Genomic DNA, 12538 nt, shown 5'->3' on the forward strand with positions numbered 1-12538 from the left:
TTTGGGCCCAATCTGCCCCAAATGTGTTGGGGCAAAATGGGTTTTTTCCCTTTGTGTTGAAGTAGGGCTGGACCTGTGGTTTGCTTGCTGCATTCCCACTTCTTGAGTACTTCTGGATATCAGTCTGACAGGGAATTCACGTATGGATAACTGCCCTAGAGGTGTCATATCAATATTTTGCAGAGCAAAAAGCTTCGTGTACTGCTGTGACGTTTTCAGAATTAGTTTTGGTCAGGCAAGATTTGATGTTTCAAAAATCCGAAACTCTGTGAAAGAGGAGAAGGGTTCAATGATGCAGAATTGTTTCAATATGGAAGATGGTTCTTTAATTTTTAATTTAATAAAAAGTATTATGTTGATGGTTATATGTTGCTTACATTAGCACATAGGATAGTTTTTTTGTGGCATGAGAGACAATATTAAAGTTAATAATTGTTCTAGAAAATCTAGGACTTGGTGATTCTGTGGGTCCCTCCCAATTCCATCTATTCTATGATCCTGAGCTCAGAGCTTAGAGTTTCCCATTATACCAGTTTTTCTCATTTGTAAGTTTATGTATTGTCTAGTATTTTTAACATTCTGTTTTTAGGAAAATTCTGTTGGAATTCCAACATTTTATTGTCTTTAGATCTGTTCTTCTAGAAAAAGCTTTTATTACCTTCTAGGAGCAGCTGAAACACTTCATCCTTCTTGTTCCAAGGGGTCTGACCAGTGTCCTTGGGAAAATCTTTCTTGCAGTACATTCCAGCATCCCTGCCTGGCTGCTTGCTACATGTCCCTGCCCCTGTGACATCGTGGCAGGAGGGAATGTGTCAGGACTTCAGTTAATCACACTTATTGTGTGGCATATTAGCATGAGCTGTCACTGGGGACTGTGTTAATGCACCCGGCTGAGCCTGGGCAAGGACACAGCCCTTCTGTGGTCCCTGTTAAAGGAGCTGTAATTTCCGACAGAGGAGCAAAATAAAGAGGCAATAATATCTTTAATTGCTGGGCTGAGGCTTGTGAGAACCTGCTTGTCAGGATATGAAGAGCCATGTTCGCTTTCAGAGGATGCTATGGGGAGGTTTAGTTTCTTCCATTAACTTGCTGCTTTTAAAAACTTCATAAGTCTTTTTGGAAGTAGCAGAATAGGCTGAAAGAGATGGTGAGAAGTTACCTGGTCCTTTTGCCCAAGAGGCACCTGCATCAGGGTAGTGAAGACTTTTTTTTTTTGTCTAATTGTTATTAGATTTAAAGATTAGATTAGATTGAAAAACAACTTTCAATATTTTATCAGTTTCCACCTTAAACTGGATTTTGGTGAAATTGTGAATTATAAGAGGGAGTAAATCACAGCAGTTTCTATCTTATAAGGAATTTATATACTCTATAAACTTTCTGTAATGTTCAGCACATCACTTGCAAATCAGGTACAGAGCTGTTGCTGAAAGCTGTGTGTGCACAGAGCCAGCCAGCAATTCCCGCTCAGTGTCCTAAATTAATGGGTGGTCACGTGCCAGCAGGCTCTGGAGCAAGTGCTATTTCTTAGCTACCTTTTTTTCCCTCTAATTTATTGAGAGAGTTTGTCTTTTATATCAGGGCATCAAAAATACAGAGCCTCAGCAGAAGGGTGCATAGGGAGATGCTAAAGGCTTGTACCTTCCCAAACTCCTCCTAGTGCTGACAGCCAATTTAGATGCTTGTGATGATTTTCTCAGCAATCTCTTGTCTTGTGTATTTTGATCAGTGCTTGATGCAGTTAATACCAACTTGACATTTGAAATATCAGCTGGAATGAGTGTTCACTTGAAATGAATACCAGCAATTCCTTCTCTCCTTAGCTCTGGTGCAGGCTGGCTTCTGACTCACAGACCCCTTACCTTGTTGTAGTGTTCATTCAGGTTTAGGAGGTGATTGTTACAACAAGGAAAGTTCTAGGTTTTATTTGAAAGAAATATTTTAAGGAATTTTAAGCACTGAAGTGCAGTGATGGCAATGAAAGAGCCAGATCACTGAAATGCTCAATACTGGCCTGATTCTTATCTCTTGCTAGAAGTCAGAGACATTTTGTTGCATGAAGTTGTCAAAACAGTGGTAGAGAAGAAACTTGCACTGAATTTTGTCAAAGAAAATTCTCATACCATCTCTTAACTATCAGATGGTCAAAATGGCAAATCCATTTCAGCAGAGCATGTACTGCCTTCCTTGGACTGATGGCACTGCTAAGTGCAGCTAAGAAATTAAGGTGGGATGGCTTTTTATCATTGTATGCCTAAAATTTGTTTTGATTAATATGCAGTCATGGCCATATGGAAAGAGAATTAGTTTTTGAAACTATTCTGGATGAACTTGGAACCAGAACTTGGCGGGCTGGAATTGGATGATCTCTAAGGTATTTTCCAATTCAGGCCATTCTGTGATTCTATGAATATCTGCAAAAAAATGAATTAAAGTCAGAATTACTTGTTATCCTATTTGTTATCCTTTGTCTTCAGCTCAAAAAGAAGCTGTCAGTCCACACCCAGTGTTGCTCAGAGGTGACTTTTTTTTTTCTCCTCTAAAGTTTTCAATAGACCATGAATTTTCATTGATGGCACTTGACTGTTACTGTCATAGCAGAAATACAAACAACAAATGCCTGAGGAAAACTGTGCAGCTTTACAGCAACAAAAAAAATATTGTTTGCACATTTAAAATATCGTGAGAGATTTATCAGTGCATTGATTGGTCAAAGTGGGAAATGAGAAGCTGTGGAATAGCCTAGGGTTTGCCTACTTTCCCCTTGGAGGAGAGCTGCTATCAACGTGCAGTGGAGCTTTTTGGGACACCAGAGTGTGCAGGACTTTTATTCAGAGGTGTGCTTGCTGTCTGGAGTGCTGAAAGAGTCCACTGGGCCACTGCAGGCACAGATGAAGTCTGATTTGAGTGCTGAGCGGAAAAGAAAATCGATTGAATGGTTGACATTGATTCTTCAAAATCAACCAGTAAGGGTTGGCTTTTATCTTTGCGCTGGCACATGTGTTATGGATGCAGGTTCATGCTTGTTAGATAATCACCGTGTTTTGTTTCAGACTCACAGCAGAAAATGTCTGTTCACAAATGAAAGCCTTTCCAAAGAGGCTGCTGCAAAGCTGCTGGTGTTTAACCTGAGAAGAAGCAGATGCTATTTCATTTCCAATGTAGATTGGGCTGGGTGAGAGCACTACAGAGCTGTCATATCATGTGGAGCTTTGGTTGTCTGGTTTTGGTCCTGTGTAAATACAGCCCTTCGAACAGCTCATGTTCTATCTTAAAACTCTTGTGAGTGTGGGGCTGAAGCTGATCTGTGAGCTGTCTGTAAAATCATGAGAGTCTTGGTGTGGCCAGGAGAGGGAAGGCTGCTGTGCTCTGTTTCCAAAGCACCTCTTGTGAGACAAGATGTTGAGGCTTAGCTGGCTACAAATGCTCATAACAATCTGCAGCTGAAAGCCTGAGCTGTGGAATGGCTTGTATGGAAATAATACTTTTCTGAATTGGCCATTATGAATTCTTGCATGTGGGATGTTTTGTTTTAGGGAACTAGCAGAGTGAGTAACACAAGTTTTCAAACAGCCCAGCCCTGTTCCCAGCCTTCCCTGGTGTTTCTACAATTGTAAGCCCTGGGTAGGCTTTGTTACTGCTTGAATCAGTGGTGAGAGAAGTACAGTATGGAAAAAAAACCTTTGCTGGAAACTGGAACTTTAATTTTTACAGCACAGGACATCAGGGTGTTATTCAGACTTTCATTTGATGTACCAAACCTGGTGTGTGTTAACCCTGCTTGGGTTCTACCTTTCTGAGGCTACAAACACACTGGGATAAAGATTTATCATCTATCCCATCCATAAGAGATGGGATAATATAAGTTAATATATGAGTTAATATAAAGAGAAAATTTACCTGGCTATAAACTGAATAAATTGCCATAATAGATAGTCTGGGGATGGATGTTTTTGTGAAGTAATTAGTAGTAAAATATTTAACTCTTCGTATTTAAGCATATGTTGATATATTGTGCTGACAACTGAAGCAGGTACAGACCTTCAGCAGTGTTTGGATGCAGTGAGCTCCAGTGCTTTCCCTGCAACAGGTTCAACCTGTGTTACTGAAAAGTAATTATTTCTATATGATCCTGTTTTCACAGACTCACCACTTATATAGGTGCCATAGGGAAGGATTAATGACAACTAAATAGTTTGTGGTGCAAAAAACCAGCCCAGAGAGGGGTGAGGGTTGTCTCAATCGGGGTGATCCATGTTTGAAAACAGGAAAATGTGCTTTAGGCACAGTTTACATAAACTAACGGTGTCAAATTGCAAATATGTCATTTAAACTTGGAAAAATGGGCTATGTGTTTAAAACATTGCATGAACTGCCTAAATATTGAGGTAATTTCGAGGTCACGTCTAATAAATATTCATTGCCAAGTAATTTGGGAAAAAAAAAGGATAACTAACTCAAGGAAATGTAAATGTAAGTTCAAGGCTTTATGCAGAATTCTGGATCTTGGTGAATGGCTTTAAAGGAAATGCCTCTGAAATGTAGTGCCATTAAGTGTTTGCCTTTGCCAGTGGTTGGGTTGTTTTAATTAAAAAGGTGAAAGCTCTGTGTAAACAAACACTTGTGTTTGAAATGGATTTTATTGGTGTCACTTGGTTATATACATTTCACGGTCTGCTGATGCAACAAGTGCCTGCTTTTTAAAGACAGCATGCAGACAAAAAACATTACTCAAATTATTTTATTTGTTGTGTTTTGAGTGACACAACTCGAGGGCTGCCAAGCAAAGGGATGCACAGCTCCTGGGAAGTCTGAGCAAGCACCTCTTCCCCGACACCCATGGACAGGAATACAGGTTTGACTCGTGGAACTCATGTCTTGGCTGCTCACAGATGTGATAAATTTGCATTTTATCAGGTGAACTGCAGGCTGAAGACCTTGATTCTTGTTCCTCATCAGGACAGAGTGTTGAGCTTCTTAGCTTCAGCATGGCATTTCTCTCCAAACAAAACCATTTTTGCTATAACTGTGGAAACTGAACAATGTTTTGCCCGAGGCTGGTGCAAATCTGTCTTCCCATGATGGGCCAGCACCACACAGTAGCGTTTCTCTGTTTTCCCTTAGTTTTGCAGTGCAGGCAAGACATGACTGTTTGTCTTTTTCCTTTTAATTGAAAAATGTCCTGATGGTTTTTGATAGTTGCCAAAACATGTTATTTTTAGCCTGAACTTTTGCAGTCACTCAGTTATCAATTAAATATTGGTAGTATAGAATTAATTCGTCGTGGCTGAAATGAATTTTCTGTGTTCTTGTCCAGCCCGTGATCATCTTTGAAATCCAGAAATGGAGCTCCAGTAGGGATCATCTTACTGTTGAATGTGTCTGTGTGCATTTTGGTGTATTATTCTCAGTTTCCTGTAATCTGGCAGTTTGTATTTTATTTTCTGCAGTACACTCTGCATTTCGATTTATTTGGAAGCATCCAGCTGAACTTTGCTTGCTAAGTCATTCAGTTGCCTTCAAAATGGAAGAGTTGAGTGCTGCCTACCTATTTCTACAACAAAAACTGGGGGAAGCAATGGCTTGTGGCTGTGAGCAGTTGGCATTTTGACCACTGAGGTATACAATGAGTTATATGAAGTCTTAAAACAAAATACCTCCACAACCAAACAAACCCAGCTCCATGCATCTGTAATAAGTCTCTCCAACTCTCATTTTCTTTATTTGCCCTTAGACTGACATTGTTGTCAAGCTCTAATGGAGGAGGGGAAATCTAGCAGCTTTAAAATCACACACTGCTGTCTGCTGTGTGACCTTTTTCCAGTTGATGGTTCAATTTATTTAGGTGATAAAGAAAACACTGAGGCATGTGAAGTCTATCTTCTTGACAGATCTGAGCTTACTGAAACTTTTTCCTCATCCTTTTCTCCTTCCCCACATTCACGGTCAGCTTTTTGTTTTTATAAAGTGATCCATATATTTTTCTTTGAGATTTAAATGCTTTCTAATATTTTCAAGGTTTACAGAACCGCACCTGGCTGCTGAGGGTATGGAAAGGCAGATGGACTGATACTTGTGGAGATGTCCTGAGAGAGATGTTTGCCTTTTGTGCCAAGTGGTGCATGGTGTATGCAAAAAGCTTGGTGTGTAAAGTGTGAGGGCTTGGTCAGGTGGATGAGGTTATTTTTCTAAATACCATTAAATGTGGTAAAAGGGGAAATATCCAAATATTGGTGAGCCACAATAGCTGATAGACCTCATCTAGTGGGTAAGCATCCCTGCCCATGGCAAGAGGTTGGAAATAGATGATCTTTAAGGACCCTTTCAACCCAAACTATGCCTTGACATAGATTTCTGGTAGAACTTGATGAGAATTTTTTCCTGAAATTATGATTAAAACTTTGAAGATTGCTGCTTAAAGTGTTTGTTATTGTTTCATATTCAGCAGTGATTCATGTGAGGCTCTGTTTCAATATTAAATTTCATCTGTCAGTCAGTAAAAAATATTTATTGAAACAGACCTGTCTTAACTTCTGTTCTTACTGGAAGGACACTAAACATTGCAGAGTTGTAAACCAGGTTGCTGGTGGTTTGCAGCTACCATGAAGTCAGATTGCTTCAAATCTTTCTTCCCCAGTTCCAAAAAATCTTGAGAGTTGAAGGTTCTGTTACCTGTCAGGAATTTGCATTGAAATGCCAGCATTTCCTAAGACATTGTGTGAGTGCTGGGATCAAACTCTCTGAATTATTTTGGAACAATCCTATTCTTTAACTCTCTCTTTTCAACTTGCTTAATCTGAAACATCTCCCTTGCCCTAAGAGCAAAAACTCCTGAGCAATGTCAGAGCTGCATATCATGGGTTTTCTCTATCAGTAATATGTTAAATGAAAGGTGCATTAGTAGGATTTTTATTGAGTATCCTGTTGGAATAAGTAGATTCTGTCATGCACCACTGACTCATTTCAATTGGAATACCACAGTTCAGTAAAAGAAAATAATTGAGTCATGGGTTTCTTACTTAAAGTGTGTCTGATATCATCTTTTGCAATAAAATTTTATGAGGGTGAAATGAATTTAGAGAGCTGATTTAATATGGACAGCTCTTTTCCTCTTGTGTCGGGGTGGTTCTCTGAGCTTAAGAAGAAAATAGCAGTTTTGAAAATATTCCCAAAAGATAAGCATTATTGAAATAGAAGTATCAATATCTATAGTTAGGTCTTTTCTCCTGAGTTTTGCAATGCTGTCTGCTGAGCAGACAGTCTGTTGGATAAGCACACCCTGGTTTGCTTCAGATAATTTTAACTGTGTTGGCTCAAACCTAATTTAAATTTTTAAGTGAAGCTGGGTTTTATATATACATATACATATATATACATATACATATATATATATATGTGTGTGTGTGTGTGTGTATAAGGGGTTTTTTTTTGTTTTGGGTTTTTTTGGGGGGGTGGGTTTTTTGTGTTTTTGTTTTTGTTTTTTTAAACCTTTCCTAACCTGAATTAGGAAAACTTTCTCCATCCTGCTGTCTGGACAGATGAGTGCCACTCAGAGCTTCCAGAGGACAAAAGCTAATAAGCAGCTGAGAGCAGTGACCTCTCAGTCAGACTGCATTTTTCAGGATGGGAACTGGGACCACCTGAGACTTTACAGAGAGGTCCATGGCCTCATGCAGTCCTGTGTGAAACAGCAGGACGTGACTGATGTAAAAATGCCAACAAATGTCCCCAGCATTCCCGTGTACTTTTGTGCCAGTGAAATGGCATTTTTGCCAGTGTAATAGTTTGAGAGAAGGCACGCATGACTAAAATAAATGGTAATGGCAGAAAAGCATTTTCTCCCTGATACCTGAAATCTTAACAGGAATTTAAGACTTGGTTTGAAGAAAAAGCCAGAACAAAACAGAAAAAAATCACCCTAAACCAAAACCCAAGACAAAACACACAACCTAAAAATTAATTTGTAGATTTTTTGTTAAATTTGCCTCTGGGGTCTCTTCTGGATGATGGCTGAGAATCTCTGTATGGCCCTGAACTAATAATTCCTAATATTAATGCTAATAACAAAATGAAGTGCCCACACCAGGTGGGACTTTACAGAAACAACCCAGACCTGGGCTGCCTTTTCTGGGTTGGTTTGTTGTGACCCAGGAGCAGCTGTGGGGAGGGAGCCCCAGTGCCAGTGGCACTGAGTGAGGACCCGGTGTAAAAGCTGCTCGTAGTTTACACTGGTGTGACACCAGACAAGCAGGGCTGCTGCAGCCTCTCAGCACAGGGGTGTAAACACACCCCCACCCGTGTGTGGAATGTAGATGATGGTGGTGTTAGATCTCACTACTGCCCTACATTTGCAGACCGTGTCCTAGTCTGGATTAGCCAGACTGTGATGGTTATATTGTCCAGTGGTTTTCTCTCTGGTGTCATTCTGCTGCAGGAAGTTCAGGTCCTGTTTGTGAGCCTCTATGGCCTGAGAGGAATTTTGGCAGAAAGGGGATTGACCTGAAAGAGCAATAAGGGCTGCAAGGGAGAGGAGCTTGTCTTGGGACCTGCATAAAGATCTCAAACAGTGCAAGGGGTGTTGGAAGCAAAGCAGAGCCTGGCTTTGCATCACTGAAGCCACAAGAGTTTTGAGGAGCTGGTTTTAATCTTTTCATTTCCTTGCTCCTTGGTATTGTTTCTCTCCCCTGATCCCTCTGTTACAAAGCAGAGACTGTCTTGGCATCAGTGTGCATCTTCCAGTGATTTCTGGGAGCTTTGGATTAAGGCTTTTATAAGGAATTTGGAGCTCAGCTGTGCATTACCAGCACATTTTCCTGAATTGAGCTGACTCCACTGCATGTGTGACTTGGGTCAAGTTTGATAGGAAACTGCAGCCCTGGAAGCAGGATGGGTGCAGGAATCCTACCGAGCTGCTTGAGCACACCAGTGTGAACCAGAAAAGCTGCAGAAAAACAAGAGATCTCTGCACTAGGAGGCAAAGAGGGGATTAGGACACAGCTGCAGTTGTGGAGGATAAAAATGAAACTTCTAAGTTAAAAATTCTTCTTGGGTTATTGCTTTGTTTTTTTCCCTCCTTCTTTCTAGGTTTGAATATTTTTCTTCTTCCCCCACTGCACTCATCTTTTTCCCTGCAGCTCCCAGAGCAGGTTCCTGCTCCATTCCTCCAGGGCAGAGGGGAAACTCCTGCAATTCCAAGCTGCAGAGGTAAACACTTGCTACTCTGCACACAGTGAGCAGCTCCCCACTAGTCTAAATAATTGCAGAATAATCACTGCCCCTTTCTTTATCCCAGAGGAAGAGGAATTTCAGCAAAGTAGCATTGAGTTTTTTCTAATGTTTGCTTCTCCTGCTGGTCTCTAGGAGTTCCTAAAACTACTCCAAGAACCTCTCCTCTTGTCTTCCCAGGGAAAAAACCTTTCATTTCCAGCAGCGTCCATCCTGTTTGACAGCAAGTTCAGCTCAGCCTGGGGACTTTGATCTTCATTGTTCTGGCCAGTCTTGTCCTATTTGTTTAGAATTGCATTCATCTTTGTTTACTAGGGCTCATAAATGATACCATTTCCTCCAGGAATCTGAGTGTTGTTGTTGATGTTAATGTATCAGAAGACAGTTCTATGTGCTTTCCACCTTTTAAAAATTACGTTTGGATGAAAATACAACATAAACTTACATTTTCTGTTTTTTACAAAAGAAATATGGAAGTAGCTCCAGTATAAAATAGGGGTAATAATTCTTCTGCCCCTCAAGTGAGGGCTGTAGAGTTTCCTGAGAGGGGTTGAGAAATACAAGTTATCGTTACTGGATTTCCTCTTCCTGTGCAGACGCAGAGTTTGGCTGACATGCTGTGAAATGTGTACCAGTCATCAATGTGATTTCAGCTTCAAGGGTCGTTCTGAAATTCCTTTTTTCAGCTGTTCTGGAAAAAAAATATAAAATTACAGAGACCATTGACACCAGAAGGATCTGTCCTGACAGTGTTCTTTGCATTTTATTTAGAGCCTTTGCAAAGAGGCTCCTGAAATATTAATGGCTTTCTGCTTTGTGAGACATCACATTGCGGTGGTGCAGGCTCTATATCCTCTCTGTGTTCTCAAAACACACGTGCTTTAGAGGCCTTTTATATATTTTAATACAAAGTGGGTGGTTGAGTGGTCCATGTTCTCCCAGAGGAGCCAAAACTCACTTCATGGATCAAGAAAATAAAGGGCTGTAAGACAATTTACCATTCAGGCTATTGTGGAGGAGGGTGATTTAAAACGTTGTAGTGGCTTGGAAAAAAGGAAAACCCAAAGCAGTGATTGAAAGGCTTGAAATAACTGAGTTAATGTGACAACTCTCCTTCCCTCAGTTGGACCTGTTGCAGAGGTGATTGTGCACAGTTAATGTCTGTGGAGCTCAGTGGTACCTGTTTGCAGGACTTGCTTTGAAATTAAGAATGAGACATCATTTATTTAATAGAGACCATTAAAGAAGGAGTTTCTGATGAAGCAAGTTAGGTGTTAAGCACTTTTCAGGTGAACCATTTACTTATGTAATTATCTCTCGTTAACATTACAATAAATGTTTCTCCGGGGAGTTTAGCCAATCATGAAATGCAATTAATTTTCAAATACTCTTCAGCAACAATTGAGACACTAGAGACCGAAATCCCTAGTCAGTGTGTACGTTTTTAAACTTCCCTGCTGAAGGGAAGCAGCTTTCAGCTCAGCTGATTATGGAGTTGTTAAACTGTCGGATTTTTAAGTGTTTAATTTGGGCCTGTCACAAGTGTGGAGTGCTGGGCTCGATACCGAGGTTGTGTAAGCCTGGTATCTCCCCTTAGTTTCCAGAGCACTGAGGAGGTTCAGGATGCTGTTCTTGAACTTAAGCCCAGCACTGGGTGAGGATGGAGGAATTAAAATGCTCTTGGTTTCTGTCTGGGATTCCAATTGCTGTGTGATACTGGCTGGGGCTCGTGGCTGTGTTGCTGTTTGTAAAATGGGAGTAACACAAATCTGGTGTCTCTAAGGTGTACATGGAGCTGTGTAAGTGGAAAGGACTGGTTGGTGATTGTATCATCTGTAGACAGCATCGTCCTGCTTAAGGTTATTTAATTCACTTTCTAACCAAAATGTTGTTGCAGTCACTTTTGTTCCAAGTCTTCCTAGTGCACTGATAAAATAATCTGTGGAATTCCACCTTCTACAACTACTTGGTCCAACAGCTTAGAAAGCTTTTCAAGAATGGATGAGTTTACCACAGCTTTCAGTTTCCAGATGAATTGCTGGTGTGGCTGAAGTAGGGATCTCCATTTGAACGGGGCTGGATTTTTAAATGGGAGAAGGAGCAAAGTGATGTTGTTATCCCTCACCTCTGCCAAGCAGACCTGGTTCTGCAGCGGGCTCTGGTTTTTCTGCTGTTAACTTGGCCCCCAGTGCAGATAGTGTTCCAGCCACTCTGGATTGCAGGGGACAGATGGGCTTGGGTAGAGAAGGGCTTACAGCCGGCTGTGGAGGCTTCCAGCCCCAGGCGTTTGCAGATCCCAGGCAGTGGAACCTGCAAATCTCACATATTTAGAGGTTGAAGAAGAGGAAGAGCTTTTATCCTTTCATGCTTGCAAAATCCAATGTAGGAAAGCTCTTGCCACTGATACTGTCTCTTCATAGCAAACAAATAAAACCACTTTGGTTGAATCTGTGCCTTTTCCTGAGGCTTTCTCCTCAGCTGGGGTAAAGAGGAAAGAAGGCTTTATTTACAGATGTTGCTTTCAGAATGAGCCTAGCACTGTGATGTTATCTGTAAATACATCTTTGGGCATCAGACATCTTTCCATTTATTCAGAAACAGGAGATAAAGACTGTCTGACATGGGAATGAATTCCCACACTCCTTTTTGTTGCCTCAGACTACATACGCAGTTTAAAATGAGTCCAAATCTGCTGTTATATCACCCTGTTGCTTCCAGCAGAACACTTGTATTTTTTTTTTTGACCTACAAATCTTGGTCCTCACTGTTTACACTGACCTGTAAACATAAGAGACCAGAATGCTCTGTGTTTTCTGCCTTGTTCCTGGATGTGTCTTTGAGACTGAACCGAGTGGGATTCGGTCGGGTCTGAGCTCCTGGAGCTGTTTGGATGTTCCCTGTAAATACAGGGCAGCCTATGGGTTTCAGCAGCGTGGATTTTCTAAGCACCTACACACAGATCACAGTCAGATCATTATGTTGATCTAAACCATTTTGTAATCCTCTACAATCTGGGTTTAGAGACTGTTATTAGTGTCACAAATAAAAGCTTGTGACTTCTTTAGTTCTCGGGATAAAAGAAGCCATGTACTTTCAGGGAATTACATATTAAAATTAAAGCAACATAAACATGTGGGAATTTGAGGATAGCTATCCTACTTTTCAAGACTGAGCCCTGAGTTCATATGATTGCAAGAGAGAAATTGGTTAATTTTTATTTCATAATTGAGCATATACTGATAAAGCAGAGCTAAACCAGGAGGACAAGGCTTGAAAGAGTCTTTTAAAAATTTTTCTTTTTCAGTAACTTGAC

The 12538-nt window shown here is 40.7% G+C and overlaps 1 protein-coding gene across 5 annotated transcripts in view; it reads left to right on the forward strand.

The window, feature by feature from the left end:
• UNK (unk zinc finger) overlaps positions 1-12538 on the forward strand; it is a 44652-nt gene that overhangs the window by 5252 nt on the left and 26862 nt on the right. The gene's annotated exons all lie outside the window — the stretch shown is intronic.

Source organism: Pseudopodoces humilis, chromosome 21, assembly GCF_049639895.1.
Source record: "Pseudopodoces humilis isolate 2021_Gansu_Grassland_sample_001 chromosome 21, ASM4963989v1, whole genome shotgun sequence".
NCBI lineage: Eukaryota > Metazoa > Chordata > Aves > Passeriformes > Paridae > Pseudopodoces > Pseudopodoces humilis.